Source organism: Capra hircus, chromosome 2, assembly GCF_001704415.2.
Source record: "Capra hircus breed San Clemente chromosome 2, ASM170441v1, whole genome shotgun sequence".
In the NCBI taxonomy this organism is placed as follows: domain Eukaryota; kingdom Metazoa; phylum Chordata; class Mammalia; order Artiodactyla; family Bovidae; genus Capra; species Capra hircus.
In genome coordinates, this window is record NC_030809.1 from 6207774 (window position 1) to 6227251 (window position 19478).

The 19478-nt window shown below is 46.5% G+C and overlaps 1 long non-coding RNA gene across 5 annotated transcripts in view; it reads right to left on the reverse strand.

Annotated features, from left to right (window-relative positions):
• Positions 1–19478, reverse strand: part of LUZP1 — a 101082-nt gene that overhangs the window by 22398 nt on the left and 59206 nt on the right. For all 5 annotated transcript variants that reach the window (XR_001918824.1, XR_001918826.1, XR_001918822.1 and 2 more), the window contains exons 2-3: positions 10395–10577; positions 8303–8408 (exon numbers count right to left, since the gene is read on the reverse strand). This is a non-coding gene — a long non-coding RNA (leucine zipper protein 1). The remainder of the gene's footprint in view (positions 1–8302; positions 8409–10394; positions 10578–19478) is intronic.

The window sequence follows — 19478 nt, forward strand, 5'->3', positions numbered from 1 at the left end:
AATTGCTCAGTTGCGTCCAACTCTTTGCAACCCCATGGACTGCAGCCTGACAGGCTGCTCTGTCCATGGAATTCTCCAGGCGAGAATACTGAAGTGGGTTGCCATTTCCTTCTCCAAATGGCACGTGAGGTCCTTCACAATCCACCTTGCCTATCTCTTCAGCCTCATCTTCAACCTCCACACAGGCTCTGCATTCTCCAAGTTCCACAAACCGTGCGCTCTCTCTCACCTCCAGGCCTTCTCTAGGTTGGTAATCATCCCTCCTCATTTGCTTCAAATCCCACCGTAGGCGCCTCCTCCTGGAGCATGTCCTTCCTGAAACCCTGAACGCGATCGGGCGCCACTTCCACGCACTTTACTGTGCTGTATTGGGCCCACCACAGCACTGACCACAATGCATTCAGGTTTTATTCGCTCATCTTATCTCCCCAGCCTGTTCCCTATTCATCACTGTATTCTCAGCACCCAGCAGGAAGCCTAGCACATAATTAAGGCTTAAAATTTGATGAATGAAAGGCTGAATGTGCCCCCTAATTATTAAAAAGCTGGTCAGTCCTTTGGCACTAACCATTAACAGAAAATAATAATAATAAATGATGTCAAGGAGTCAGTTACTCATGAATTACAATGCAGAAAACAACTGACAAGAACGGCCGGCACAGACACCAGGCCCAGCGGTGATCCTCTGAAAGGTCTCCTCCCAAGCCCCAAGCCGCCTGCACAGTGCTTCTCTCTGCTGGACAATGACCCATCTGGCTTTCAGGTCTATGCCATGGAACTACGACATAAATACCAGAAAACCACACCATTCACACAGACTCTCACTACTGGAGAAAGTGTTGAAGCAAAAAAAAAATTCTGGATCTTCTTCCTCTCCTTCAAAAGTGATTTCAGAGCCAAAATACGGCTAAAATATCATTCAGTCCACTGACTTTCAAACTGGACTCAGCAACTTGCACCCTGGGGTCCACCTCAGGGAAAAGAGAGGGGCAAAGGTCTGAGCAGGCTGTCAGGGACCCTCTCTCTTGTCAACCAAAGAAGCTGATTTTAGTTTCTTAACATAGTGAAAGTGAAAGTCCCTGGTTGTGCCTGACTCTTTGCGACCCCATAGACTACACAGTCCATGCAATTCTCCAGGGCAGAATACTGGAGTGGGTAGCCTTTTTCTTCTCCAGGGGAGCTTCCCAACCCAGCGATTGAACCCAGGTCTCCCATATTGCAGGCGGATTCTTTACCAGCTGAGCCACCAGGGAAGCCCAAGAATACTGGAGTGGGTAGCCTATCCCTTCTCCAGCAGATCTTCCAGACCCAGGAATCGAACCGGGGACTCCTGCAATGGTGGGAGTTGGTAAGACTCCTCTTTACCAACTGAGCTATCAGGGAAGGTCCTAACATACTGGGCTTCCCCCATATGACTAACGGAAGAGTTCTACCGCTTTTATTTAAAATAAAACTGCTTGTTTGGCCTAATCCTCTAATTTTAAAAATGAAAGAACTGAGACTTGAGATCTCTCCAGCAACTTAGCAAAATCAAGGACTTTGGTCTCCTGACTACCCAGAACTCTTCACACTGGGTTAAATCACTTCCCTACAAATTCTTCAGCATTTTTACAAAGTGAGGAGTTCTGATTATATACAGACCAGTAACAGGTATAAAGGGAACAAGTACAGGACAGTCCCAAACTGAGCACGACTATACTACAGAGAATATATTAAGTAGTTACTATACAGGAGCTTCCCTGGTGGCTCAGATGGTAAAGTGTCTGCCTACAATGTGGGAGACCCGGGTTCAATCCCTGGGTTGGGAAGATCTCCTGAAGAAGGAAATGGCAACCCACTCCGGTATTCTTGCCTGGAGAATCCCACGGACGGAGGAGCATGGTAGGCTACAGTCCATGGGGTCGCAAAGAGATGGACACGACTGAGCGAGCTTCACATACAGGCTTTCTCTAAGAATCCCTAATCAATCTACTTGAATAAATTAGTTCTCTGAATGTTTTTTCATCCATCCAAAGACAATATGGTAATCCCCTGGCATGGAATGCACTTAGCACTTAGCAGAATGCCTCCCACACAAGTACAACAAATAGCAGCTATTACTATTACTTGTGGCTCAGACGGTAAAGAATCTACGTGCAATGCTGGAAGCTCCGGGTCAATCCCTGGGTCTGGAAGATCCCCTGGAGAAGGGAATGGCAACCCACTCCAGTATTCTTCTCTGAAGAATACCACGGACAAAGAGCCTGGCCCGCTACAGTCTATGGGGTTGCAAAGAGTTGGACACAGCTTAGCAGCTAACATTAACTACTCAGCTTATGCAATAACCTTTTGGAATAGAGACCCTCAAACTTGCCTGAGGTCACACAGCCAGTAAGCAGGACAGCCAGATGGTGAACCCAAGTTCCAAAGACCATACTCCTGTTAGAATGCTACCCTGTTTGACCAACACATTGATCTTCTCCATGCCTTATCAACCCCACCTACTTCACAGCAAAAGTTAAGGTCAGCAAAAGCCCTTTGGAAAGTCCTATGCATACCTAAGGTAAATTTCACTAGGCAGAATCCTCCTAAAAAGAACGACTCACTAACATCAGCCCTCCACCCTGGGAAAACAAGGAAATGGATTGAAAATGCGGTTAGTGTCACTTATCTCTGCCCTTCCGGCCCAACATATAGCCAGAGAAAGAGGTGCTTTGCTCTTCCAGGACCATCCACAAAGGGAAGAGACAGATGCCTTTCCTTCCAGTTCTACTGCATTCCCCATCAAGTATGTGTCTCCAGTTAACTCACTTATTTTGGAGACATCTATGGAACATCCATGATGAACCCACCATCTAGCCAAGTGCTAGAGAGAGATGGTTAAAACTCAACCCCTGCCTTTAATGAATCAGAAAACTAGACCTAACTATAAATCAAGAATAAAGAGGCCTCTCTGACCATCTCACAAAACACAGCACCCACTCTTCTGGCTCCTTGTTCTCTTGTCCTGTTTTTTTTTTTTTTTTTTCCCACTTAATACATTTCACCACCTGATAAATGTGCTGGGAGCTTAGAAGCAGCAATTAATTGTGCCCAAGGGTGTGTCTGGGAAGGAAATTATGTATATTAAGCCTCAGAAATCATGGGAAAGTGAGGAACAGGACCGGGAGACCATTCTTTAATGCCAACTTCCCCCTCCCCGCCGGTGTCTTCCTCAGCTCCAACTCATAGCAGCAAGATGCTCCACCAACTGTCTCTCATGAGCCCCTTTCTGCCAAAGGTTTAGAACCTAACTCCTAGTGGCCCTGTCCAGCATTCTGGAAGCTGGCTCTCTTTCCTGTCCTGGTGGGCCAGGAAGGTCTGAAATAGTACATCGTCAAACTTGGCCTGCCCTTTCCCCCAACATAGCTGCCATGATTCACTTCCTGTTCTCAACAGTCATTTAAAGTAGAGGATCTGCAAATTTTTTCTTTCAAGTTTGATGGTAGCCATATAAGTATATGACTTAGCTTGACAGCAAGTATTTTAGGCTTCGCAAGCCCTAAGGCCTCTGTCCAACTACTCAACTCTGTCATTGCGGTGTGAAGCAGCCATACACAGTACGTAAGCAAATGATGTGTCTGTGTTTCAACTAAACTTTATTTACAAAAACAGGCAGTGGGCCTGTGGACCAGTTTGCAAGTCCCTGATCTAAAGGAAAACAGGAGAACTATTTTAAAGTAGCTTCCTCCTGACAATTCCTGGTTACCTGTCTTAAAACCTTTGGCTATCCACATCTCACCATCACTTCTTGAGTGTTTCTATTTAATTACTGAGCTTTTAAATTATTTTTCCTAGAATCATAAATTCATTTTAGATATGCATTTTTGGATTTCAGATTTAGATATTCATATTTTATATATGCAAACCTTAGGGTTGGGAGCCCAACTAGCATGTAGAGATTCTCCGGGTTGGACAGGATCTAGAGATCATCTGATCCAACCTCCCACTCAATGAAGAAATTATCTAGCAAGTAGTCATTCAGCTCCTATTCAAACAATTCTAATGACAGGAAGGATACTCATTTCCTCCCAAGGCAACTCATTTCATCTTCAGACAGCTCTAAGGCAAGATACTCTACTTGTTTCTTCTCAGTACATTTTACCACTTAATTCTTTGTGTATTTGCTTACTGTCTCTTTACTAGATCATATCATCTACGAGGTCAGGAACATGGTTTGGGGGGTTTTTTGTGGGGGTACCTCTTTTTAACTGCTGCCTTTCTAGCAGTTTGAATAGCAGTACAAAAATGGTATAAAGTAATCATTTACAGAGAGGAAGGAAGGGAGGGCAGGCAAGTAAAACAATGATGCGTTTGGGGGACTTTAAGCGACTCGGCAGTACCGGCATGGCAGGCACAGGGGGGCGGCAGGGCAGGTAAGCTGGCACGGCTGGCGCCACACGGAAGCCCCTGAAACCTCACAGCAAGTGCAGAGGCTGAAGTGGTCATGTTTGAGGAGCACGCTTAGAATTCTGCCCTTTCCCTTTGCCTCTTTCTTCCAAGCCTCCGCTGCCCCATTCTGATGGTTGGTCATCTCTCACTGCAGTTTTCTGAACTCTGTTCAAACAGCCCCTCCTCCAACAAAAGCACACAGCCCTAAAACTTGTAGATACAAAACTCCCCTCTTAGGCACACGTGATATGTTTCAAGACCCCTGGTGGACGCCTGAAACCACACACAGTACCAAACTCCCTATGTACTGTTTTTTCCTATACACTTGACCCTGGAAGAACGTGGGTTAGGGGCAACGACCTTCTAAGAACTCAGAAATCTGTGTATACCTTACAGGTGGCCCTCCAAATATTCAGTTCCTCCGCATCCTGGGTTCTGGGTCTGTGGATTCAACCAACTGCAGACCATGCTGTACTGTAGTACTTACTACTGAAAAGCATCCACGTAAAAATGGACCCACACAGTTCAAACCTGCACTGTTCAAGAGTCAACTGGATAAAGGCTGGGTCAAGAATCCATTCATATTACTGAGAACAGCAGGCAACTCAAAGTTATAAATTCTTTATTTCTGTGTACGTGTTCTTAGTTATGTCCAACTCTTTGTGACCTTTTGGACTATAGCCTGCCAGGCTCTCTGTCCATGGAATTTTTCAGGCAAGAATACTGGAATGGGTTGCCATTACTTCCTTCAGAGGATCTTCCTGACCCAGGGATCAAACCCGCTTCTCTGGCATCTCCTGCACTGCAGGCAGATTCTTTACCTGCTGAGCCATCAGGAAAGCCTCCGTTTATTTCTGGAGTTATCCATTTAATATTTCTGGTTGACCTGATCCATCTTACAGTTACATTATTTACCTTTTTTTTTTTTTTCATTTCAACCTGAAAGTTAGTTTCGATCAATAGTTTCAACTGTTTAAATATTTTCTACACCTTCCAATTTATAAGCATTCACTGTTTGTATATCTAACAAGTACATCTTTTCTGTATCTTCATCCAAATTGATTTTCAAATTGTTAAATAAAATATAACCAAGAAAAGCCCTCCAGAATGCCATTAAAAACAACCCCTCTAGATAAACATCAATCTGTTAACCAGTACTTGCACATTACCTACATGCAAGCCGGCCCCAAATTCTGTCTTGGGGTCACATGAGAAAATGTTAAATCCCTAATTTCAGCACTTGAGACCTATTACTTTTTTAGGACATTTCTGAACCCCCCAGTCCAGCCTAGGAGCCTTTTCCAAAAAATGAACTGCCCTGATATAATCAAAGTGCTAGATATATGGTTAATTATCCCTGGATGGTGTGATTTCCACCCCCTAGTATTTCAATAAAAAACTTGTACTGATTTTACAATTTACACAAAATCATGGCAAAACCTAATGGAAAAAAACATTATCAGCTTGTATGAGTTAGTGACTTGCAGGGTCATCTCTCTGTGCTCTTATCCTTTGCTTAATCCGTTTTAGAATTCTACCAGGGATCACTGTCAAGTTTCTAATGATACTCTCAAGCCCATGTGACCTAAAGGTTAACTCCAGATAAATCAAACATCTCTACAGGGACGATCAGAATTTGACGCTGCCTTCAAGCGATGTCCAGAATCCATTCCTTTCTGGCTACCCAGCACTGCCATCCTCATCTCTGTCCTGACCACTGACAGAGGCAGAAGCTTCCTGCCTGGTCTCCTGGCTTCCGCCATCGCCCACTTCCCCCATCCTCCACAGTCTATTCCCCAGCGTGAAACAGAGTAAGCCTTTTAAAACCTAAGTCAGGACTTCCATGCTTGTCCAGTGGCTAAGATTCTGCACTCCCACTGCAGAGGGCCCAGGTTTGATCCAGGAACTAGAGCTCACATGCCGCCACTGAAGATCCTACATTCACAATCAAAAAAGACCCTGAATGCTACAACTAAGACCTGGCACAGCCAAACAGATAAGCATTTATTAAAAAGAAAAACAAAAACAAACAAGTCAAGTCGTGTCTCTCTTCTGCTGTTCACTCCCCAGTGGCTCCTATCTCAGAATAAAATGCACTGACTGCAAAGGTCCCTCCCCCGCTCTTGGGCCCGGGGTGAGCGGCGGCCGGCTCTGCTCTGCTCCGGTCCCCTCCGCGCTTTCCCCGCTACTCCTCTCCAGCTACTCCTCTCCAGCTACTCCTCTCCAGCTACTCCTCTCCAGCTACTCGTCTCCAGCTACTCCTCTCCAGCTACTCCTCTCCAGCTACTCCTCTCCAGCTACTCCTCTCCAGCTACTCCTCTCCAGCTACTCCTCTCCAGCTACTCGTCTCCAGCTACTCGTCTCCAGCTACTCCTCTCCAGCTACTCCTCTCCAGCTACTCCTCTCCAGCTACTCCTCTCCAGCTACTCCTCTCCAGCGTACCTGCCGGTCCTGCGACAGGAACACTCACGCTTGTGTCTCAGGGCTTCTCCATCTGCTCTTCCCTCTGCCTGGAATGCTCTTCTCCCACGTAATTTCTTGAGTGTGTTTCTCACTTCTTTCAGATCTTGGCTTAAAGTATCACCTCATCAGAGACCTTTCCAGATGACCTGACATAAAGTAGCAGTCTCTCAGCTCCTCATCAGTTCCAATTACCACCTTACCCCGCTTTTGTTCTTCTGCGCACCTACGACATATAGGTGTTACTTATTTACTGTATCTAACTATTCACTTTTTTAATGTTTCGACCCGTTAGAGTATATTCCCTGAGAACAAGAATTTTTTTCTGTTTTGTTCAATGCTGAATACTTAGCTCTAAGAACCATGCTAGGCATGTGGTACCCTCAGGACATAAGCACGGTACATGGCAAAATATGTATGAGAGGTACATGTAATAAATTTTATTGATGAAAATGATTACTCCCTCCTCCCAAATTCACCAAGTATATTAAAAAAAAAAGAGGGGTGCTCCAATAAAAAGAGACTAAAGCACCCGCAGAAAGATCAATGAACAAATGAATACTGACTGCCACTCCACCCAACCAAAAATGAATTTCATTACCTACCCAGTTCCCTGAGGTAGGAAAAATGCTCCAGGGAAAGGAACAGAACAAGAATCCTGAACCAATTAACAGATCAAGAATTTGTCTTGAAGTTCTCCACTCTCTCAAGAAGAGCCTGTCCTGTCCCTAACTGTGCCTGCTTCCAGGAGCTCCCATGAGACTGAGAACTCTCACTAAGATTCCTTTCCTACGTCCAGTCACTCCCATGCATAGAACCCATTTCCCAGACTCACCCTCTGGTTGCCCCATTGCCCCACCTTCCAGAGAACCCTACTCTAACGAGTCCACAGCTACCAACTAGGGCCCAAGACCATGAGGTCCTCTGGCCTGCTCAAGCATCTTCTGTTTCATTAGTGCCCTCCACTTCCTTATTCAGCACCACCAATAAAACACTGGCACACAGAATCCAGAAAGGCTAGGAAAAGGAACTAGCTGTCAGTCACTCCCTCAACCAAAAAGTGGCTTCCTTGAAAGAGAAACTTAGTGAAATGAAAATAACCAGGTTTAAAATCTAGTTCGGCCATCTGCTACGTGTATGAACTTAGAGAAGTTATTTAACCTCTGAAAGCTCACTTGTTTGTGGTGTAAATAACAACACTTACCTCACAGGGTTGGTGTAAATATGAAGGGAGATAATGCCTGGCTTATAGTAAGTGTTCAGTAAATGGTAGACTGGCTGATAGACTGAATGAGAAAGCATGTGAGGTGCTTAGCACAGCACCTGGTTCAGAACAGAGCATCGACGAACACCTCCCCCTCTTGCAATGGAGGAGGAACTGCAGAGACTGCAGAAACCTCCCTCTCGCCCCAGGGCGGCTGAGCACACTTACCATTTAGGGGACTGAAGGGTCCTGTCAATGCTTCTGGCTGCTCCCCTGATGCTTGCTGTCGTGGACACGGTCACGCACTATATTGCAGTGGCAGCTGCCTCTTGACCTGGAGAGAATATAAATAGAAGGGTAGAGATAGGTAAAATGTGAATTACACAAGACTGGGCTGAGCCTGTCTCCCTCCTCAGGGAAGAGGGGGCATCCGGCTCTGGAAACTTCCCCTTTCTTATCAGATGGCATGGTCCCAAGACTACACTGTCATTCCTGAAATTAACAGACCTATACATTCCCCAATGGTCTAAACATTCATATGACAGCTTACATCCAGAAGGGATCTCAGAAATCTAGTTCAATGCCCTCATTTTAAGGAAGGAAACTAAACTTGGAAAGGGTGAGTCACACAACCGCTTAGGGCTGAAGCTGGGATTCCACTAAAAATCAGACGTTCTGGAATATGGGCAAGGAAAAAAACCCAAACATCTGTGGAGTATCCACCACACCCTGGATAGTATGTTTTATGTTTTACACCAGACAATACCACAATAACGCCACCCCCTTATAGACAAAGAATCTAAATTCCAACAAGACAAGTGACTTGTCCAGCATCTTAGCTGTGAGTGACAGAGACTTTAAATCCAAGACTGTCCAATTACAAAAGTCATGTCACCATGCTGACTCTCACTGGGGTACCTTCTAGACTTTGGTTCTCAAAACCAGCCCTGAACCAGCCAATATCAATTAGAACAAAAACAGAGCCTCTTGAACTTTCCTGGTGGCTCAGTGGTTAAGAATCTGCCTGCCAATGCGGGGGACACGGGTTTGATCCCTGGTCTGGGAAGATCCCACATGCCTCGGGGCCAGTAAGCCCATATGCAGCAACTACTGAGCCTGCGCACTGAACCACTGATGCCCATGTGTCCTCGGGCCCATGCTCCACAAAGAGGAGCCACTGCAAGGAGAAGGCTGGGCACCAAAACTAGCGAGCAGCCCCTGCTCACAACTAGAGGAACTCCATGCAGCAGCCAAGACTCAGGGCAGCCAAATAGAAAAGAAAACAGAATTTAAAAAATAGAGCCTCCCCAGTTTTGTAACAAACCTTCTATAAGAGAGCTGAAAAGCCTCCTAACCCACTCAATCTCACCCCAGCTCTAGAGAAGAGTAAATGAAGGTGGAAGACCTGGGTTAAACATCTGTCTCTCCCGGTCTTAAGGAAGAATGGGAAGATGGCTTCCAAGCTAGTGGCAAGCTTAGAGGCTTCCTGACCTGGTCCTGCACCCATGGCACCCCTTTCCATCACAGCTCCCATCCCTCCCTTGCATACCCCGCAGACCACCCTGTGACCTCCCTGCAAGGTTGCCCAGTCCCCTTTAATCCAATTTCCACACCTCCACTACCAACCCCATAACACATTCACATATACAGAATCTGCCTGTACCTCCATCCTCCTGGGGAGAAAGGCTAGAATCAAGATGGAGAAGTAATAAAATGATAGCTTTTCCCAAATGACCTTTAAAAAGGTGGGGGTTGAAGCCTCAAGCCAGTAAGACCTAAGAGAGAATTACTGATAAGCAATGAACACAGCTAGAAAAGAAATAGAAAAAGGACCTGTACTAAGCACCTGAGGGATGGCTTGGGTGGGCGGGCTTCAAAAAAAGAAATCAGTCAAAGCAGATTAAGTGTGGTTGCTATTCCAACAGCAGCACTGGCCCACAGACCTTCTGTCCTGCCCCCTCCAGCCCCTTTTACACACATACACATCCCTTCCTTTGCATAGGCTAGAACCTTTCCTACATAAAAATTCTGAACTCCAAGAAACGGCCACATCACTCTGGTCTGCCACGACCAAGGCCTCTGCAGCCCTGACAGCGACAGCAGCGCCTCTACTGAAGCTGCTGCCCCCACCTCCAGGCAAACCTGCTGGAGGGCTGGTGAAGCCCAGGGGCCCGTCTCTTCCAAACAGGAAAGAGCACCCTGCCAAAAATCAAACGAACAGGAACTCCAGATGATCCTCATTCGTTTCCCACTGACACAGGGTCTCTCCATACTTCTAAGGGCAAATGATTTCTTTCCTTTGCTCCTGAATGCCACTTACTTCTCGCATCCTCGGTGTACTGGTCCTCTGTCCCCAGAAACAAAGGATAACTGTAAACATCCTCCAACTCTTCAGTGCTGCCTCTTCAGAGCCTTTCCGCCCTGACAGATCTCGCCACGCTGCTTCCCTGAGGCATTTCTTCTGGTGCTAGCGGTGGCGGTTCTGCGTGCATGTGCTATTTGTCTAGGAAAAGAGATAAAAGGACCCTTACAGATCACGGGGAGTCCAACTGCCTCATCTTCCAGAGACGAAACAGAGTCCCAGCAAAGGAGAAGAAACTGGCCCAAGGCAGCAAAGCTGGCTGAAGTGAACACATTGAGTCCACCTGAGATAATTAATAAGACACAGGAAGGAAATTCATCAGTCCATCCTCATTTGATTGCTGAATGTAAAAGTTCTCTTACTCTTTGGGCTCAGACCTAGGTTGCGGTGACATGACTAAAGGCAGCAAGGTCAGAATCGCGGGTAAGCACAGGACCCATTACAGTATTAATAACCCCGTCAGGAGACCGGCGAAGCTGGCATCAGCCAGCGCGCCAAGCACGCTTGCTCCTTCTGTGGCAAAACCAAGATGCAGAGCTGGTCTGCGGGCCACTCGCCCTGCGCTTCTGCGTGAGAATGTAGCTGGCGCTGTGGTGCGCGGACCTGCAGCGCTCTTTCTGCTGTCACAGTAAAGCCAGCATCAGAAGACTGAGGGGCTGAAGGACCAGGAGGAGCACCACCATTTGAAATGGTGCTAACCTAGAATACATGAGTTAATTCACGTAACAGCAAAACTCTCTTAAATGTGTATCACCTCTGTTCCCAAAACACTTTAATAATGGCTAAAAATGCTAGTGGGGAGTTCTGCCTCCAGTACACTCCTGTCATGGACAAACAACCAAACGCTCTGAATAAAATATAAAAAGAAATGACTATCTGAAGTGCATCATGGCTAGCAGCAGAATTTAGAGAGTTGAAAACTGGAAGAAAGGACTGGCAGGGTACGAATTCTCCGTTTTTGGAGCTTTGACTTGAGGGTTGTCCAGCTGAAGTTCCAATTAAAAATCAACCCAAGGCTTTCTGCTCACTGGAACCAGAGGACAGGGAGGCCAGGGCAGCCGCAGACAGTAAGAAGAAGACAGCCAGAGGCGGAGAGCCCAGGCTCTGCGTGATGCTCTGCCCCGCCTCCAGCCGACCCCTGAACCACAACTTCACCGGGTAGAAGCCAAGGACCTCAGCCAAGGACAAAAGGACCGGACTGAGATGTGGCCTGCCACCCGCCACACTGAGACAGAAAGTGCAACTGAAGTCTGAGCAAGGCACCTGCCCGCTGAAATAGACACAGCAACAGAAACCAGCCTCTGTAACGTTACATTCACACGCATCCATGTCAAGGACACAATCCCATATTACATGAAGAACTAAAAGAAGTAAGCCCCTTTGCAGGAGGGAAACAACAACAACAAACCCACAGAGGGCAACACGAAGATGCCCCAGATGTTGGGATTATCAGACAAGGATATTAAAGCAGCTATTGTAACAGCTATGAAAAGCAGAGAAATTGACAGTGGTAGGGGAGGGGGGCCAGGGAGGGGGGTGGAAATTTTAGAGCAGAAATGCAGGTTCTGAAATTTTAAAGTTCTCTGAATGAGTGGGCTAAAGAAGAGAATGGAGATCACACAGAAGACTCAATGAAACTTGTAGATCAAGAGAAATTATTCAAACTGAAATAACTGGGTCATCCACAGTCTCTAGAAAATTCATCCTCAGGCCTTTCACCTAAGGATATGCCGTGATTACTTTCTGTTATCAGACAAGCAGGTATCAGAGAGAACCAGAATGACTAAGGATCACGGAGAAACCATCACCTGCAATTCTTCTGGACCAGGTTACCCCCATCTACTAATTAACCTCTTGTGGCCTTTCAAACATAAGCGAAGAAGAAAGTATAAAGGTGAAAAATGAGAAGGCAGGGGAAAAATGCAAACCTGAGACAACCATACTATTCAAAGTCCTAAGATTCAAATCTAATGCTCCACTGTCTGTACTGAGAAGCCAGGAGATAGTCATGTTTTCCCCTATAACTGCTGAGGTGGCATTCTCAGGATTATTAGTGAAAAAAGTTAGGAGGGATTTTAACCTTTCTCTGCCCTGTGCGGTCTCTTCAACAAAAATCCAACCTAGGAAACAGGCTACTAGCAGGATGGGGTGGGACCAACCAGACGGTGGTCTGGAGCTGAAGAGAGCAACTTGGTGACAGCCAACCTCGTGCCACCAGCGGCCAGCACCCCGCGCGTAGGTCATCGTGTTGGAGTTCAGCTGCAAGACTTGTCCGTTTCCGTAAGCCCCGCCTTTCTACCTAGGCCACCTGCCCGCAGGCAAGAGAATCCAGTGCAAGAGCTCTGTCCTCAAGAGCTGTGATTAATTCTTAAATTGTGTTAATAACAGAGATTTCAACACTTATCTCTGATGGAGGATAATGTCTGCTCAAATTATCTCTGCTCAAATAATGTCTTTCCTTTTCTGCTCCTCCCAGGATAACTTATTACTCCTGAAACTCTTAAGATGAGAAGAAGATACTCTATGACAGATGAGCAAACAGACTGAGAGCCATGTGACCCTTTTAGGAAACCTTTTAGGAAACAGAGACAGGACTGGTATCTAGTAATTCCACCTCTAAGCTACAGGGTTTTTCTTCACTTCACTAAAGAAGCTTTGCCCAACAAAGGGTCAAAAACACAGACTGGAATTGAAAAGAAAGGGCTTAGGCTCTTAAGAACTTATTACTAACGAACAACTGGGCAGCCTAGCTTGCGATTAGCATTTCTGTTTAAATGCAGGCCCTCGAGGATGCCACCTGGCTCTTCTGCTTCCTTTCCTAACTGTTAGGTTATAACTGAGACTAGGCCTCCTTGCAATTAGCCCATGTTTGTGGGGTTTAGCAACCGAACCACATGCCTGAAATTGTTGGTTAGTCACCTGCTTTAACAAAGTTGGCTGCTTCAGAAGAACATGCTGGCTGCCTTTAACCTCTAGAAGCCTATCATTAGGGCATCAAGGAGCCACAAGGATTGTATCAAGTAATGGCAAATGGGCTTCCCTGGTGGCTCAAGGGTAAAGAGCCTGCCTGCCAATGCAGGAGATGCAGGTTTGATCCCTGGTCGGGAAGATCCCCTGGAGAAGGAAATGGCAACCCGCACCAGTATTTTCGCCTGAGAAACCCCACGGACTGAAGGAACCTGACGGACTACAGTCCATGGGGTCACAAAGAGTTGGACGTGACCGAGCACCTAAACAACAACAATGGTGGATGCACTTAAACAGCGAGTGGCAGAAATTACCCCAAGAAGACAGGAACCGAAGCGCTTCTGTAACCTAATCTTCACGGTCACCCTATCAGGAAAAGACCATCACGCTGATTTTGTAAATGAGAGGAAATTAAAGGTTCAAAGTCATGGAGCTAATAAGTGGTAACTGATAAGTGGAGTCTCACCTAGCTATTTCTGTCCCAAAATTTGCTTTCTCCTCTCCATTATAACTCTCTAAGCAATCAGCTCTCAGATCTCACCCAAAGAAAAGTCAGTCCTGATCCACAGTCCAAACATCACAAACCTTCATGAGGTTGATGGGTAGTTTGTTCATTCATTCAAATATTGACTGACAATGCATTAGGCTCTGGGGCAGGCACTGGGAATAAAACAGTGAGTAGAAACAGATGGTCTTCAAGGCATTTACTGTTTAATACGATACTTTTCTAAGCACTGACTGCTCTCTGCAACCCCGTGGACTGCAGCTCTCCAGGCTCCTCTGTCCATGGGGTTCTTCAGACAAGAACACTAGAACGGGTTTCCATGCCCTCCTCCAGAGGATCTTCTCAACCCAGGGATCAAACTCGCGTCTCTTATGACTCCTGCCATACCTGCCCCTAGCGCCACCTGGGAAGCCCAGAAAGTTCCTCCTTTCCACACTGGGAGTCAAACCCGGGCCGCCTGGGTGAAAACCAGGAATCCTAACTGCTAGACCATGTGGGAGAGGACTAAAGAATCATATAAAATACAAAATACATGAAATGCCATTAATAGAAAGTGACCCGCTGGCGTAGGTCTATGAAAGCTCCAACCAGGGTGAGAACGTTCCAAGTAGAAGCAGGAGCACAGTGAGCTAGCGGAACTAAAGTAAATCTATGAAACCAAAGACGGGAGAGACATTAAATACAAGAGACGCGATGAGGCGGGAGACATTTGGAGAGAGGCATACCATGTAAGCCCCTGGAGCCCAAATTACGGGTTTGCGGCTTTATCCAAATAATTTAAGTCAACTAAGTGTTAAAAAGAGATAACTTTTGAAATGTATACACATTTCAAGATCACTTTGCCTTCAGTATGAACAACAGATGAAGGAGGTAAAGATGGTGCCAAGAGATCAGAAAGGAGGCGGGTCCCGGGGTCCAGAAGCAGCAGGAACAGGGCGCATGGCATGATCCCCCCGCACACACGATGCACCAGGCCCTGTCCGGGGCCATTATATGACCTGACTTAATCCTCACAGCAACTCTGTGAAACAGACACTATTATCAGTACTAAATAGATATAACGTTAAGAAACTTAACGGGATTACATCCCTCCCGGTTAGTCCTGTGCATTCCCCTCTTCATATTCAACCAGTAAAACTTCAGTCCTTGTTAAACCAAACTAACCGCCTCTCCAGGCCCACACCAAGGCATCTAAATTATAAACTAACGTGTATCTCTAGAGAAAACATAACCATATTGACTGATAAGATTTTAAATTGATCGCCACAAATTTCCAACAATTTTCTCTCAATGCTGTCAGCAATCCTGCTACATTTCCCTTAGTAGGGTCACTTTTCTACTCCCCAAAATGATTCACATCTTTTTTCCCTCCCGATAAACCTCCAGCCCCCAGCAGCTAATAACCCTGTCCCCAAGAGGCAACATCCAGTAGTATCCAGTTTACTGTGTTCTTTATCTGATATGCATGTATCCTTGCTGAAATGGAACTTTTGTTAAATAACAAGTTGACATCAAGGTGGCTCCCCAGTCAAATCTGAAACAGTATCAAAACCAAGAAGCAACAGTCAGACCATCATTTCCCTAACTTCAAATCTAACCACACACCGGCATTCTGCTTCCCCTACTGCGAAAATGAAGAGTCTCCACTGGTATATAAAGTACCTTTCATACCTACTATGGCTCTAGTTTCCTCCTAGCTTCATATACAGTTATCCCCACTCCCTCTTACATCATTGCTTGCTCTCTTTAAAGATTCACGTCCAGCAGCATACAAACATGCTCAAGAAATCAGCCACTTGAAGTTTGATCCACAAATTAGGCACTTGCTCACGAACTGCTATCAGCACGACATTGTTCAGTCGTTCAGTTATGTCCACCTCTTCGCGACCCCATGGACTGCAGCAGACCAAGCACCGCCATCTCCAGAGCTTGCTCAGACTCATGCCCACTGAGTCGGTGATGCCATCCAACCATCCTGTCCTCTGTCGTCCCCTTCTCCTCCTGCCGCCAGTCTTTCCCAGCATCAGGGTCTTTCCCAATGAGTCGGCTCTCTGCCATCAGGTGGCCAAAGTACTGGAGTTTCAGCTTCAACATCAGTCCCTCTAATAAATATTCAGGATTGATTTCCTTTAGGATTGACAACTTTGACCTCCTTGCAGTCCAAGGGACGGACTCTCCAATACCACAGTTGAAAAACACTGATTCTTTGGCACTCAGCCTTCTTTATGGTCCAACTCTCACATCCATACATGACTACTGGAATAACCATTTGACTATTTCTGTACCACTATAGGTACAGCAATTGAGAGGAAGTAGGTAGACATTTGTGCGGCAACGTGACACTGCTGTGACATCCAAGCACATGATCAGTGGACTTCTCAAATGGTAGACCAGTAAGGGTACTGGTGAACTCAAATAGTGAGTCATGCGTGAAGTGAGCTATGTACAGATCATACATAGTACTACCATACATGGGCTTCCCTGGAGCCTCAGATGGTAGAGTCCACCCGAAATGCAGGAGACCTGGGTTTGATCCCTAGGTTGGGAAGATCCCCTGAAGAAGGGAATAGCAACCCACTCCCAGTATTCTTGCCTGGAGAATCCCCTGGACAGAGGAGCCTGGTGGGCTACAGTCCATGGGGCGCAAAGAGTCAGACACGACCAAGCGACTAGCACTTTTACCTCACACTTTCAGATCCAAGGCCACATTTGAGAAGCAAGATTCTAGGATTTCTCATCTTAAAAAACAAGACCAAAAAAGAAAAAGAATAAACTCTCTCGAGCTCACTTCCTCCACCACTCCAGCTCCAATGTCTCTTCTCTTGAAAGGCTGTCTACACTCTCTGTTCCTCCTCTGTCCTCCTCTCAGTTCACTCCAACCAGTCCTCTACCCTCAGCACCCCAGAACTGTCCATAAGGGTCAAAGGCCTCCGTGTTGCCAAATTCTAGACCATCTCTTTGACCTCTAAATAGCATTAACACAAATAACCACTCTTTCTCCATCAAAAAACACTTTCTTCCTTAATTCCAGGATATCATACTTTCCTGAGCTTCTTCCTACTCCACTGGCTCCGTTATTCATTTTTGTTGGCTCCTCCTCTACTCGACAAGGGCCAGTCCTGAGCCGCTTTATCTGGAACCTCATTTCTCTGGGTAACCTCATCCAGTCCCAGCACTTTTGAAGCACAATGGCTGCAGAAGCTTTCCTCAGCAGTGACCACCCCGCCCAAACTCCAGTAGCATATCCAACAAGCTACCTGACATCCCTACCCAGACATCTAGTCAACATCAAAGCCATGCAGTCTCATATATTTTTTAAATTTACTGAAAACTTTTATATTTGGAATTAGCCAGCTGAACTCAGTTTAGATGATCCCAATCTTGTTGGCAACAGCCAAAGCATCCCAGTCAGAAGCCAATCAAATGCCTTCCCTCTGTGGGCCTGATCAGGGTGTTGACCTTAGTCTCATCAGTGTCCTAGAGCTTCTCACAGCCTGTTTAATTTGGTGCTTGCTGGTCCCGACATCCCCAGTGAACACCAGGGTGCTGCTGTCCTCTACTTTCTTCATGGCTGATTGGGGGTGGGGTTGGGGGGGGGCGGGATTTGATGATGGCGTAGTGAGTGGTCAAGTTTGTTTCTCCAAGGGCCGGCTCTTCCAAGGATAGTTGGGCTGCCTCCTTAGCTGCAATGTTTTGGGCCACCAGAAGGTGGGCAACGTCTGGATCTTCTATTTTTTGTGGTTGTGGACGCCTTTCAACACTGTTTCCTTGGCCTTAAAAGCCTTTGCTTTGGCTTTGGAAGGGGCAGGGGCTTCCTCCTTCACCTTCGGTGCCACTTTTGTGAAAAAGCTTCTTATACTCTTGTTGGTCTTCACTGTCCACTCTTCTCTCCCCAGCGCCATTCCTCTTTCCCCATCTCAGTTCACAGCCACACCATCCACCCAACTGTCCAGGCCAAACACCTGGAATCATCCTGGATTCTTCTTTCCCTCACATGCCACATGCAAATCCACCAGCAAGTCCCATCAACTCTACTTTCAGGTTTTCTGGCCTCTGTCCCTCTGCCCTCTACACTCCAAATAAGCACTCTGGTCCAAACACCTAGACTCTCACCCTACCAACTACAATAGCCTTTCCTTAAGTCTCCCTCCTAGCTGTCCTCATTCACCACATAATGGTGAATTAAATTTCTAAAAATTTAATCAGATCAAGACTCTAATCGCTAATGGCTTTCCCTTTCACTTAGTATAATCCAAAGTCCTCATCAGGGCCTACAAGACCCTACATGATCTGGCCCCTACCTCTCAGACCTCATCTTCCACCAGGTTCCCTCCTCACTTCCTGCTCCTTGCACACACATTGTTCATTCTCATCTTAGGGTCCCTGCACCATTCCCTTTTCCCTTTGTACAGCTGGCTCCTTTTGGTCACTAAAGAATCAGCTTAAATTTCACCACCTCTGTGAAGACTTGACCAGCCGATTTAAAGCAGCTATCACCCTCTAACCTATCACCCTAGTTTATGCTCAGCTTAACACTCCACCCTATCTGACACTTCGTCTATTTGTTTATTGCTTGTCTCTTCCTCCCCACCCCTACCATCACCTTCGGTTAGCCCTTCACGGTATCCCCAAGGTCTGACAATAAAGAGATGAATCTTCAGCACAGGGAAGTGATCTAGGCTGCAGACATGCATTTATGAGTCATGTGTAAGGGGTGTGGCTACTAAAGTCAATGGGGCGGATGATATCACCGAGGGAGAGCATCCACTACAAGGAGAGAGGAGGGCCTGGGAGAGCAGAGCACTTAACAGCTGAAGACTGGAGGATGCGCCTGCAAAAACAACGAGGAAGAACAGGAGCCAAGAGAAGAGAGGGCTTGTTTCCGGAAAAACTGGGTGGTCAACAGTGTCATCTTCACCGAGAAAATTAAAGACGGAAAGTGTCTGTTGAATTCAGCTTCGTGGAGAACACTAGTGACCTGAGTAAGAGGCATTGCACTGAAACGCTAAGAGCAGAAGCCAGACGGGGGCAGGCTGAGTGCGCGGAGTGAGGCAGTGAGTATAGACAGCTTTTTTCTTGAAAAGCTTGGCTGCTTGGAAGCAAAGGTGATGGATTAGAGAGAATGTGGGGCTGAGGAAGAAGAGTTGTTCTGTTTCTGTTTAAAGAACCGCTTTGTTTCTTGGGTCACTCATCCAAGCAGCACTGTGGCATTCACACGCTGCAAGCCACCCAGAAGTTTCACGCCCTCGCACCCAGCTCAGGACACCGCCTGCCTCAGACTGGTTCTGAAATGCCTAGAGTCGACAGAAGTTTTTGTTCACATGTACATCTCATCTCCCTCGCCACAGTGGAAGATAAAAACGCCCTTCTATATTCTTTCACTAAGTGTTGTCAGGAACAGAATACTGGGCTTTCTTACCAAAAGGCCTGCGTTTTAAAGGCTTTCTGCTGCCATTTTAACTTCAAGGCACAACGGGGGTGGGGGTGGGGGGGGGCATTATTTCTACCCCACCAAGAAGGCTCTTTCCATTTTATAGCCCCGAGTGCACTTCCCTTTGTCTTTCTTCCAC